Source organism: Schistocerca serialis, chromosome 3 (assembly GCF_023864345.2).
Source record: "Schistocerca serialis cubense isolate TAMUIC-IGC-003099 chromosome 3, iqSchSeri2.2, whole genome shotgun sequence".
In the NCBI taxonomy this organism is placed as follows: domain Eukaryota; kingdom Metazoa; phylum Arthropoda; class Insecta; order Orthoptera; family Acrididae; genus Schistocerca; species Schistocerca serialis.
In genome coordinates this window covers 887880304-887892932 of record NC_064640.1, presented here as the reverse complement: position 1 = coordinate 887892932, position 12629 = coordinate 887880304, and the positions used below count along the sequence as shown (strand labels likewise).

Sequence of the window (12629 nt, the reverse complement as noted above, 5' to 3'; positions counted from 1 at the left end):
TGTGTGTGATGTCCTTAGGTTAGTTAGGTTTAAGTAGTTCTAAGTTCTAGGGGACTGATGACCATAGATGTTAAGTCCCATAGTGCTCAGAGCCATTTGAACTATTTTTTGAATAAAGACTTGGGTACAAGATGCAGGAAGACTTGCAAATGACCACTGGTTGATGTGGAGGCTGGCACACGTTCTTGAACATAAATGTAGTATAGTATAGTCCATGAAAATCTACATCTACATATCTATGCCGTAAGCCACCTTTCGGCGTGGCGAGGGGTACTTCGGTTATCACTGTCATTTCCCTCCTTACGTTTCCCATTCGCGAACGGTGCTTGGGAAGATTGGCTGTAGGTGTATGTCTGTATGAGCTCGAATGCCTCTCGCTGTCCCGTCACATTCGTTTTCCACTAGGATTTAATAAGCATCTCCTTAACGTCCTCGCGTTTACTAAACGAAACGCACCTTGCTCCCCTGGAACCTTCTATAAGCACTCTATTAATCCCACCTTGTCCCAGACTGAAGAAGAAACACTCGTGTACATTTCGTTAGTCCACTGGGCAACAGTGTAGGACTGTATCGAAAGCGTACCAGAATTCAAGGAACACGGTATCGATCTGGGCGCTGTTATCTATTGTTTTTGGATCTCATGGACGAACACAGCGAGTTGAGTTTCACAAGATTGTTATTTCCGAATTACATGTTCATTACAACAGAGTACATTTCCGGTCTCCAAAGGTACAATAATAGAATACGAAAGTTGTTCATATGTTTACAGCAAACTGACGTCAGCGATATAGCCTTATAGTCATGCCCATGTGTTCGACGAACCTTTTTGGAAACGAGAATGACTTGCGTCTTTTTCCAGTCGCCAGGAACGCTTCGTTGCGCCAGCGACTTGATTTATAGAAGAAAAGTCCTAAAATCATTGTATTACACAATCTCCATGCAATAGTTTAAGTAATCTCACGTGTGAAATATGTAGGTTTATCAATAAGGAAGACCTTTTTTATCTGGAACAGTACATTAATCCAGTTGACAATTTATTTGGATATACCATGCAACCAGTCTTTTTTTATATGATTTATTTTCTGTATCATTAACTAATTTTCAAGCACCGCAGCCTGATTATCTGGACCATGTGCAACTACACGCTGTGGTTGTTGTGGTGGCGACAATAATGGAAATTTAGTTACCGGTTAGCGAAAAAACGAAAAGATAAATAAATTTTCAATTTAAATCGTAGTTGCAGTTCGCCATCCACAATGGATAAAGTGAATTAATGTAGTTGTAAAGACGACAGATGTCAAACAAATTCACGGGAAGAATAACTACGAAGTTCACACACGACAGTCACTGTTTGTCAATCAGGACCCTGACGAAGTTGGAGATGGGGAAAATTGAAAGAGAAGTGGTACGACTCGTTACGAACTTGCTGCGCCAGAGCGAAAGCATCACAAAAATGCTCAGCTACCTGCAGTGGGACACACTGAAGGTGACTCTTGTGAAGATTCCGAGAGAACAAGTCCAAGACGAGTCAATAAACATCACTTCCGCTCTAATACTTCTCGTGCAATGATAATCAAACTAAAATTATAGGAATTCGCATTTATTACAGAGGCGTTCCGCCCGTCTTTATTCCCGTGGAGCATCCACAAGTGAATTAAGAAGCGTGTCAACAATACAAGTACAGTATCTACTTCGCGCCAAGCAAATAACGGTGGCTTGGGGAGCACACGTCTACATAATAGAATGAACAAAGGCATACAGTTAGTCACTTTCTCCTGGGTTCCATTCGCGAGTGCTGTAGAAAAAGAGCTGCTAATGACAATGTGAAGTACTCTCCGTGAAGTGTTATAAAGTGCGTTATGGAAAATGTAAGGTGTATAAAGCATTAGCCAACATAGGTGATATGAAGAAAGAGTACAGTTCATTTTAAGGGTAAAATTAAATACGACGAAGTCCTGCGATAGACATACGTTCCATCCATAGAATGCTGTCCAAAAGCAAACGTTGAAACAATTTTCTCTGCAGTATTTGGACCAACAGTAACAGATTCCAAAGCATTTTGTTGACCATTAGTAACTGTAAAAGAGACGTGGGTCTGTCACTTCATATTAGGGTTTAACGTCCCGTCGACATCGAGATTATTAGAGATGGAGCACATGCTCAGAATGTTTCAAGGATGGGAAAGGAAATCGGCCGAGTCCTTTCAAAGTGACCAACTCGGAATTTGCTGGGAAGATTAAGAGAAATCACGGAAAACCTATATCTGGGTACCCGGACGCCGATTTTATGCGTGGTTCAAATGGTTCAAATGGCTCTTAGCACTATGGGACTTAACTTTTAAGGTCATCAGTCCTCTAGAACTTAGAACTACTTAAACCTAACTAACCTAAGGACGTCACACACATCCATGCCCGAGGCAGGATTCGAACCTGCGACCGTAGCGGTCGCGCGGCTGCTGACTATAGCTCCTAGAACCGCTCGGCCACCCCGGCCGGCTTGATGCGTCGTCCTCCCGAATGCGAGTCCAGTGTGCTAACCACTGCGCTGCCTCGCTCGGTACGAAACAACAACCACAGCATTGGGCGGAAGCCGGTGGCTGTGCAACAGTGATGGCGAACTCTATTTCACGCCGCTAGAATTCTCTGAGATACATGTAGAAATTTTCTTTTTATTATGCGAATGCTATAGTACACAGATCCCTGACAGTTAAAGTGAGCCTGGCGAGACTGCATCGCGCGTTTCCCACAAACAACCATGTAACGCGATTTTGTTTTTGTTTTTATAGCAGTGCTGCCACAGCGTCAAGAAACCATGGCTTTCTGCTACTGTTGTGGAAACAGTCTGTACTTTGCGTTCGGTAGCTGGTTACCGTGTAGCTAGCTGTCAGGGATGTTCTTTCACCGTACGAAGTATGGTAAGTCTTCTGAGCCAAATGTATGTAAAATACTTTCCCAGGCATTACAATTGCGACACCATGAACGTGAAGTGCAGCAAACGTCATATAGGGACGCAGTATAGCATGGATATGGAAATGATTGGCATTTCAGTGCGACCATACAACGTAGTTAAGGGTGACGCCACCTACATACTGTAACTAAGGAAAGAGTCCGTAGAGGGTTTCTCATTTATAATTAATATTTGATTTTTTTGCGAGAACATCACGTTATGATTCGTATAAGGGTAAATATCTATCAACACGTGTCGCAATTCGACAGCAGCAGCAGAGTGGCCTGTTGCAGACTGTCAAATACGAGGATGAGTCAAATGAAAACCTTAAATTTGTAATAACAAATCGGAATTTCGCGCCGTTATCCTGTAAGTTGATAAGCGTGCTACAAACAGCGTGCAGAATTGCCTGTAGGTGGCACCATAGTGCAGATGCACACATACCGTCGCAGCATCAGTATAAAGAAGGCCGCCCCACTTGCGACTTGCACCAGGGAAGAACAGCGTTCTGTTATTCGGTTTTTGCGTAGTGAAGATGTGAAACCTGTTGAAATTCATCGACGAATGAAGGTTCAGTACGGTGATGCATGTTTGTCAGAGCAGCAAGTCTACGAATGGAGTAGGAAGTTCGCAAATGGTGTGACTTCAGTGGAAGATGCTCCTCGTCCAGGTCAGGCACAACGAGTTGTGAATCCACAGAACATAACAGCAGTTGAAGCTATAGTGAAGGAAAACCGCCGAGTGACACTGAATGACATTGCAGCATGTTTACAGATTAGTCATGGGTCAGCACACCACATTGTGCATAATGTGTTCCAGTTTCCCAAAGTGTCTGCAAGATGGGTGCTACGGCAGCTGACTCCTGAAATGAGAGAACGACGTGTTGATGCTTGTGAAGAACTTCTTCGGCGCTTTGAACGAGAAGGTGATGGCTTCCTTGCAAGAATCGCTACTGGGGCCGAGACCTGGGTTCATTTCCACCAACCGCAAACGAAGAGAGCGAGCAAGGAATGGCGCCATTCCTCATCACCAAAACAAAAGTAGTTTCGAACAGAACCATCATCAGGGAAGGTTATGCTGACTCTCGTTTGGGACGAAAAGGGGGTCATTTTGGAGCATTACATGCCTAAAGGGACCACTGTCACCAGTGCATCATACACAGATCTCCAAAAAAAATCATATGCGGCCTGCAATCAAATCAAAGCGACGTGGATTGCTGTCAACAGGTATCCTTTTGCAACATGACAATGCAAGGTCCCACACTGCCCGTACAACAGTTGCAACAATCACAGACCTGCATTCTGAGTGTCTTCCTCATCCACCACACTAACCAGACCTTGCCCCAAGTGATTTTCATATGTTTGGACCACTCAAAGACGCAATGGGAGAAAAGACGTTCCGTTCTGATGAAGAGGTACGCCACGCGGTGCATCAGTGGTTGCGCGGACTACCAAAAGAATTTTTTTCTAAAGGAATTTATGCAGTTTGTAAGCGGTGGAGGACTTGAATTGAGCGTGGGGGAGGCAATGTTGAAAAGCGATACAGCTTTGAACTACTTCTGCACAATAAATAATATTTAAAAAAATATTTAAGGTTTTCATTTGACTCACCCTCGTAGATAAGGCAATACCAAATGTTACCCGCGTTGTCCTGGCCTACCTCGGTACAGAAGATGTTCGACTGTTGCCATGTTCTCCAGATTTCTCTCCTATTAAACACTTCTGGTCACTGATAGGAGAGCGACTGCCATGTCACTACTCGCCAGCCAACAGGATTGACAAACTCTGTCATAGCACTGAAGCAGCATGGATTGGCGTATACGTATCTGTCATCCGAGTTCATACTGGATTTCGCAATCCGTACACCTTCAAATCGCCTACATCTTTAATAATATATTCTTCCTACGAGTTCAAGATTTCAAGTACCTGGGTTCCATACTGGCTAATACAAGTGAAGTGATGTAGTGCATCAACGAATAATACACGCCTGTCGCATGTTGCTTAGTCTGAAACAACTGATTCAAGTTACGTCTGATATCACAGAAGAATAAGATCTAGCTGTATATGACACTAGCACAGTCAGAACTCTTATATGGTTGTGAAACCTGGGCGATATCAGCAACACCCCAAGAAGCAATCTGTGCTAAATTTGTGGTAAGGTCTTATGGGACCAAACTGCTGAGGTCGTCGGTCCCTAAGCTTACGCACTACTTAATCTAACTTAAACTAACTTACGCTATGGACAACACACCCACAAATGGCCGAGGGAGGACTCTAACCTCCGACGGAGGTAGCCGCGCGGACCGTGACAAGACGCCCTACACCGCGCGGCCAAGCAATCTGTGCCTACGAGACAAAGGTACTTCGAAAGATCTACGGACACCTCTACAATAGCACAGAAGGCAAATGGAAACGAAGAACGAAAGAAGACCTGTACCACACATTGGCTTAATATAAGGGCACGAGAGGTTACAGTGGTTTGGCCACATCCTTCGAGAATGGAGGACTCGGTATAAGTGGGATCTGTCAACTCTACCTGCTAGAAAACGCCCAAGGGGACGTCTGAGGACGCTATGGCAGGATCGAGTATTAACAATCCTTAAACAAGCCGAGCCGACGGCGGTGGAAGACGAAGCTAGAGACCAGCAACGATGAACTAGCATCTGCAGTAAATATCTTCTCTGTTGTGACTGACTGATTTCCTTTTTTTATTGTGCTTTTCGTAACGTGTTCGTTCGTAACTTTTTTACAGTGCTGTTTTTTCTCGTTTTGCAATGTGGCTATTTCTTTTTTTTCGGTTGTAAGCCTTAAACGCCCGTTAATGCAATAAATGATGGTGACAGTGATGGTAATGATTCTTCCTACTATGTGTAGACGCACAACAAACAAAACTTCATTTGTAATTCTTCTTGCTGTTGCAATTTTTAATGGTTAGCAGTGTATAAGCGAGAAGAAATGTGGCTTGTATACACAAAAAATATTTCTCGGCAGGACAATGCACCAGCCCAGAGAGTCGTGTTTTAGCAATGGGAAAACAAGGGTTTGAATTGCGAACTTTCAGAACATATTTCGCACCTTACAGCGTCCACATATTTCAATACGTAAAGAATTTTGCATCCGGAAATAGTTTGGAGTCATTGAGGAGATTATGGTAGCCGTAGATTGGTATTTGTAGACCTTTGGAATCGCACTTCAGAAGCATATCTAACAAGTAATAAAACAACGCTGGAGACATTGTGTTCACCTAAACAGGGGAGTAAGTCGTAAAGTTGGTGCATCTTGGCCTATAAATTAGTCTTCCACGCCCGGGCCGAGAAAGTTTAACATTTTCCTGTATAGCTTCAGCTACATCCATTTTTTTTTTTTTTTTTTTTTTTTGTAGCTCAGAGAATAACCTAAATTCGCTGTGCCGGACTATAGCATTTACTTTACACCACGTGCTTCCACTGCATCATTTGTTTCCATTTCTGCATGTTCCCAGTAGGTGGCAGCATCTGCTTAAAGAAAGCTGTTTATCGTAGTGACAGCGTGTCTTCGAGAAATAAAGGTAATTTCTGTTTTTTTTTTAGTAATTTTAGGCTAGAATGTGTTTTAACATGCAGTAATATACTAGTATACCCTACACTATCGAATAAGTGATTGTTACTTCATCACAACGATACAGCAATATATATTTTCGATGTTGCACCCGGCAGCGAACTATACTTCACATTCCAGTGGCATTGTTCTCAAAATTTTTAGGTGCTTAATACTCACTTTTCTGAGGACTGCCCATATTTCAGTTATTTTCTAACATAAATTCTGGTGAGTCACACTAATTTTTAACGTTTAGTACCTTATCGTCTTTTGTCCAAGAAGAATGCATTGACCACCAACAAAAACCATGTTTAGGAATGAGGAGAAAAAGAGAGTAGAAGCTCCAGACGCACTGGTGATGCTGTAGACAGCAGGGCAATCCATAGCTTGCGCAACGCACCAGCAAACGGCCGGCTCACGGCCGGCGTGCTCTACTCAATTTATCGGCCAAGAGGACCAATTGACGGAGCTGACATTCTGGTGCGTCTCCTTTCTCGGAATGTTCGTTAAGAAATTTGCTTCTAGAAATCTGCTTTCGGAAAAAAATCCTCAGGAAATTATTCAACGTATGATTCGCAATTTTAAGAAACACGTGTTTCTTAGAAAATGGCGGTAAAAGTAAATTTGTATCCACATATTTAAAAAAAAAAAAACAAAAAACAAAAAAAACAGTAGCGTGTAGTACTACACAGAAAACATGTACGAATTAGACTTCAGAACTAAGTTCGATTAAACGTTGTCCAAAGAGCGATAGAACTCACAAAACAAAATAATCCTAACACGCGGGAAACAACGATCTACATCTACGTTTGGTTATGTATTTGATACTTCACGTGTCAAGTAGAGCCGGTGCGCACTTGATGCGTTGTTCTATTTATTCCTCAGACTTAAGGAACATCACTAAACTACTCCTAAATATCACATCACTGTTTTATGTAAGGCGAGTAGCGGTTTCCAAATATTTCAGGATACAACCAAGGAGAAAAGTAAACCTACGGAACGCTGAAAACATGTCAAGTTTAGCGCGACAATCGGAAACTATAATTCCATCGAGCATGGCCCTTGTCAGCCTACCGCAAAGATGTTATGTAATATGTGAAGCGCTTTAAAGTTTCAACATAAGGCTACGGATTAACGTAAGCATGCATTTTGGTAATGGTAGATGTAAACCTGTTGGGAAGAGCACCTTGAGACTAATTATTTTAAGTTCACCGAGATGATACACTGAGGTGAACATCCAGCCTCACAGGATAATATACGTTCTTGTATCGTGTTATCTACTGTTCATAACCCCAGTTGCTATACGTTACGGTTATCAGAGATGGGCGACTGTAAAAATTATCAATCTGAATTTATCAACGAAAACGTAAAGTTGTTGTGGAAGAGTCTTTTTTTTTGGGGGGGGGGGGGGGGGGTCTTGATCTCGATTCATGGTACCTGGTCTCCGAAATAGGGAATAAATTTTTCTCTGATGGAAATTCATCGTGTAAATTCTCGAAACTCTAGCAAATTTTAAAGTGTATCAGAGATTTACCCATGTTTCCGTCACAAGCACATGAAGGCCATTATGAATAGGATGAAAGTGAACACTACGATAATGTTGCTCAAGCAAAACTACAGCCCCTAGGGCATCCATATGCTGCCTGTAATCCAGTACTCATTATTTTGTCTGTTGCAGAGGAAGCAAAGCTGTGCATGGATGTGTGTGATGTCCTTAGGTTAGTTAGGTTTAACTAGTTCTAAGTTCTAGGGGACTAATGACCTCAGCAGTTGAGTCCCATAGTGCTCAGAGCCATTTGAACCAGGAAGCAAAGGCGCAACTATAGTGAAATTCAAGTTATGTTAGTACAACAACAATCAGTTGCATGTCTAGATTCAAATGGCTCTGAGCACTATGGGACTTAACTTCTGAGGTCATCAGTCCCCTAGAACTTAGAACTACTTAAACCTAACTAACCTAAGGACGTTACACAGATCCATGCCCGAGGCAGGATTCGAACCTGCAACCGTAGCGGTCGCGCGGTTCCAGACTGTAGCACCTAGAATCGCTCGGCCGATATTTTAATGGATAGTGTTGTACAACCGAAGTGTGACCATGACACAATAAAAAAAATGTAACCCACAAGAAGATGAACAAGAAATGCTCAACATCGTTCGTGGGTTCAAGAAATAAATTTCTTCTAACACAGATTACTGTCATCCAAACAAACCTGTATTATAGTCCACATCATCACGAACGCAACAAATAAACAATCACCACAAGCACAACTAACACTGAACTGAAAATAGAGCGCCCTACAAAATGTGCTTATCTAAAGCACCAAAAGTGAGAACACACTGTCACTGACTCTGCCACCAATAATGAACATTTCACTGTCGCAAAGAAAATTAAGAAACACAAACACAAGGTACCACGTGACTTCAGTATTTCGCCGTCGTCAATACTGTAAACACTGCGGAAGATCATACCAAAAAGTTAGAGATTCGTGTTGAAAAGCAGCGGTAAAGTCCTTTCCGTAGACGCGTTGTGGCTGTCTTCTCCTGCGGCTGAGTCCCGAGAACGAAGACGGAAGACAGGAACGCTCGCACCCGCACCAGCAGAGGCAGACTTTGCACCTCCTGTCTGAACAGCCGCGAGCAGACTGCGAGGGCCACGGACACGTGAGGCGGCGGACGAGCAAGATTGCAGTTATCTCGTTAGCGCGAACGCTGCCGAAACGCGTCTGGGCGCGCCAGCGCTGCAGCAGCTGTCGCGCGCCTTGTTAATAAACTTGTTTACTTGTCGCTCAACGAGAGATTGCTTCACTGCGCGGATCACTAGCTCCACGCAATTCGGTCGTTCTTGAACTACAGCGCGCTCCTGGCGGGAGGCACGGACCCAAAAGCTGGGTGTGTTATCCCGCTTCCTTCCGACACGGCAGCCTGAAAATTTTTATAACACTGCAAGCTACACTGAGGTGATACACGTCACAGGATACCTCCTAATATTGTGTCGGACCTCATTTTGCCCGGCTTAGTGCAGCAACTCAACGTGGCACGGACTCAGGAAGTCGTTGCAAGTCGCCAGTAGAAAATTTGAGCCATGCTGCCTCTAAACCGTCTGTAATTGCGAAAGTGTTGCCGGTGCAGGATTTTGTGCACGAACTGATCTCTCGATTATGACCTATAAATGTTCGATGAGATTCATGAAGGACGATCTGGGTGGCCAAATTATTCGCTCGAGTTGTCCAGAATGTTGTGCAAATCAATCGCGAACAATTGTGGTCTTCCATCGTTGTTTGAAAACAAGAAGTCCATGGACTTGTAGCGAAATTCAAAACAATGGTTCAAATGGCTCTGAGCACTATGGAAATTAACATCTACGGTCATCAGTCCCCTAGAACTTAGAACTACTTAAACCTAACTAACCTAAGGACATCACACTCATCCATGCCCGAGGCAGGATTCGAACCTGCGACCGTAGCGGTCACGCGGTTCCAGACTGAAGCGCCTAGAACCGCACGGCCACACCGGCCGGCAGCGAAATTCAGGAAGATCTGCAGCGGATAGGCACTTACTTGGTGCAGGGAGTGGCAACTGACCCTTAACATAGACAAACGTAATGTATTGCGAATACATACAAAGAAGGATCCTTTATTGTATGATTATATGATACCGGAACAAACACTGGTAGAATTTACTTCTGTAAAATATCTGGGAGTATGCGTACGGAACGATCTGAAGTGGAATGATCATATAAAATTAATTGTTGGTAAGGCGGATGCCAGGTTGACATTCATTGGGAGAGTCCTTACAAAATATAGTCCGTCAACAAAGGAGGTGGCTTACAAAACGCTCGTTCGACCTATACTTGAGTATTGCTCATCAGTGTGGGATCCGTACCAGGTCGGGTTGACAGAGGAGATAGAGAAGATCCAAAGGAGAGCGACGCGTTTCGTCACAGGGTTATTTGGTAAGCGTGATAGTGTTACGGAGATGTTTAGCAAACTCAAGTGGCAGACTCTGCAAGAGAGGCGCTCTGCATCGCGGCGTAGCTTGCTGTCCAGGTTTCGAGAGGGTGCGTTGCTTCCCCCTACTTACAGCTCCCGAGGAGATCACGAATGTAAAATTACAGAGATTCGAGCGCGCACGGAGGCTTTCCGGCAGTCGTTCTTCCCGCGAACCATACGCGACTGGAACAGGAAAGGGAGGTAATGACAGTGACACGTAAAGTGCCCTCCGCCACACACCGATGGGTGGCTTGCGGAGTATAAATGTAGATGAAGAGCCGGCCGGTGTGGCCGTGCGGTTCTAGGCGCTACAGTCTGGAACCGCGTGACCGCTACGCTCGCAGGTTCGACTCCTGCCTCGGGCATGGGTGTGTGTGACGTTCTTAGGTTAGTTAGGTTTAAGTAGTTCTAAGTTCTAGGGGACTGATGACCACAGATGTTAAGTCCCATAGTGCTCAGAGAAATCTGAACCATTTTTTTGTAGATGTAGATTGCTGCAAATAGTCTCCAAGTAGCCGAACATAACCATTTCCAATCAATGATCGGTTGAAATGGACCAGAGGAACCAGTCCATTCCGTGTAAACACAGCCAACACAGCTTGCACAGTACCTTGTTGACAATTTGGGTCCATGGCTTCGTGGGGCAAGCGCCACACTCGAACCCTACCATCAGCTTTTGCCAACTGAAATCGGGACTCATCTGACCAGGCCACGGTTTTCCAGCCATCTAGCGTCCAACCGATATGATCAATAACCCAGGAGAGACACTGCAGAAGATGTCGTGCTGTTAGCAAAGACACGTCGGTCATCTGCTGCCATAGCCCATCCTAAAGGATTTGTTAGTCGTACGTCTTACACTGATTTCTGCGCTTATTTCAAGCAATGTTGCTTGTCTGTCAGCATTGACTGCTCTACACAAACGCCGCTGTTCTCGGTCGTCGGCCACTGCATTGTCCATGGTGAGAGGCAATGCCTGAAATTTGGTATTCTCGGCACACTCTTGACACAGTGGATCTCGGAGTATTGGATTCCTGAACGATTTCCGAAATGGAATGTCTCATGCGTATAGCTCCAACTAACATTCGGCGTTCAGAGTGTGTTAACTCCCGTCGTGTGGTCACAATCACGTCGGAAATCTTTTCATGAATCACCCGAGTACAAATGACAGCTCCGCCAATGCATTGCCCTTTTATACCTTGTGTACGCGATCTACCGCCATCTTTACATGTGCATATCGATATCACATGACTTATGTTACCTTAGTGTATTACGTTCATAAACAGATGATAAGGCCGACTACCTCTACGATCGAGTCATTGGAATCCGTCAAAATCGCAAGAAAAGTTTTAATCGTTTATTATTTACCTGATCTATCTGTGCGTAGATGTCGGACGTTAGAGTTTATGGTGGTTATATGATTAGCGGTCGAGCGTCGAAAGACAAACTTGGATGAAGCGATGGTGCGACTCCCCCTCAGACTTAATTTTTAACCTATTTTTTCATCACTGGTCGTGTTATCTAATCTGTATGACATTTGAGGCGTAACGTAATTAAAAAAACTCTCCAGCAAACTGGCACTATACATATATTTACATCACATCTTCCCGGAATCGGACAATTTGTTTCCAACAACTGAACATAAAGATATTTCCTCAACAATAGATGATACAATGTGACAGTTATTCAACTGTATAAAAAAACGTAAATTAGTTACAAACTACTGTGCGCACACACTTTATTCAACATGTAAACGTCACCACAGCGAAAGACCTGCACCAGGCGAACGGTCTACCCGACGGGAGGCCCTAGCCACACGACATTTTTTACCACAGATATTCTGATTTAGGTTATGACATGTTTGGTGTGCCTGCCATCATTGACAATGATGAGACGCAGACGATTAGCAAAATTCTGCATGACCCGCTGAAGTGTCCGAACATCGTTGATGTCGATGATCTCCTGAATGACTGTTTTCAGCTCAGCAATGGTTTTGGGAGTACTGCTGTACACCTTGTCTTTAATATAGGCCCACAAAAAAGAAGTCACATGTGTTCATATACAGAGAATATGGCGGTGAATTCAGGCCCATGCCAGTGGCCTGTAGGTACCCCAGAGTCAC

The 12629-nt window shown here is 43.9% G+C and overlaps 1 protein-coding gene across 4 annotated transcripts in view; it reads right to left on the bottom strand.

The window, feature by feature from the left end:
- LOC126471125 (transcription factor CP2) overlaps positions 1-12629 on the bottom strand; it is a 941484-nt gene that overhangs the window by 571082 nt on the left and 357773 nt on the right. The window contains exon 1 of one of the 4 annotated variants that reach the window (XM_050099209.1): positions 8991-9135. The exons of the other annotated variants lie outside the window; for them this stretch is intronic. The gene's annotated coding sequence lies outside the window, so the exon portion shown is untranslated. Of the gene's footprint in view, positions 1-8990; positions 9136-12629 lie in introns of those variants that run through there. 4 annotated transcript variants of the gene reach the window in all.